The sequence below is a fragment of the Aplysia californica genome, unplaced genomic scaffold, assembly GCF_000002075.1.
Source record: "Aplysia californica isolate F4 #8 unplaced genomic scaffold, AplCal3.0 scaffold00384, whole genome shotgun sequence".
Lineage (NCBI taxonomy): Eukaryota > Metazoa > Mollusca > Gastropoda > Aplysiida > Aplysiidae > Aplysia > Aplysia californica.
Genome location: NW_004797654.1, coordinates 132678 through 133912, shown reverse-complemented (window position 1 = coordinate 133912; position 1235 = coordinate 132678).

Here is a 1235-nt window from a genome sequence, read left to right as displayed (position 1 = left end):
GTAGTAGTAGTAGTAGTAGTAGTAGTAGTAGTAGTAGTAGTAGTAGTAGTAGTAGTAGTAGTAGTAGTAGTAGTAGTAGTAGTAGTAGTAGTAGGAGGAGGAGGAGGAGCAGTAGCAGGGGTAGTAGCAGTAGCAGGGGTAGTAGCAGTAGCAGGGGTAGTAGCAGTAGTAGTAGTAGTAGTAGTAGTAGTAGTAGTAGTAGTAGTAGTAGTAGTAGTAGCAGTAGCAGTAACAGTAGCAGTAGCAGTAGCAGTAGCAATAGTAGTAGTGGTAGTAGTAGTACATATAGTAGTAGTAGTAGGAGGAGGAGGAGGAGGAGGAGGAGGAGCAGCTGTATTTCCCATTATTATTTAGCACGTCAAAACGTAATATATAGGCTAAGGAAAGGAACTCTCCAAAGGGGCATAACCATTTTCAAAAATTGCAATTGGTCAAACCTAATTACTTTTCCTCAAGGAAAATTTAAAATGTCCATCATTTGTTTGCAGCATTGAAGATTTTAGAGGATATATTTTCATTTTTGTTGAAGTCCTCATCCACTGCAAGAATATGATTTGATTTTATCGATAGCATTCCAAATCATTGTGATGGCTGAAGCAATTACTTTTACAATAAATGAATGTTTATAATGAAATATCAATTTCAATTGATTGAATCTAAAACTATTGGTCTATATAGTTTCTCTTGGGAAGCCGGTTTCGTATCGGCTCACAATTTCCAGAAACAGGTAGCTTTAGTACATTTGAGCGCGGACGTCCGTGAAGCAACACAAACAACTCTTAGCTAGCGCTAGCGTCTTAATTTTATTTCTTCTTCCTGTTTGCGCTATATAAATAGAAACATTTTCTTTACCGGTTGATCGCAGTGTTTTCCAACCTTGGGGGTATCGCACACTTGTGGGCACTGTAAAAATTGATATATTTGTGACTGGAGGTTTGGACCATCTTGGTAGTGACTGGTGTTATAACTTATTTTATATCCCTCTTGGAAATACCTCTAAATGAAGGATACGAACGTTTTAGTCTCTTAAAAATGGCAAAAGTGGGTATGTAGGCCTAGATCTATCTATTAAAAGGTTGGCAAACACTGATTTAAAGTTTTAACTTCTAAGTCACAAATTCTGTCAAACGTTTAACGTCTTATTCCGTCTTGGGTTTAACTACAGTTTTTATTATTATTGTCACATGTATTATTACTATTACAATGTATTGTTATTGTTATTATTATTTATTATT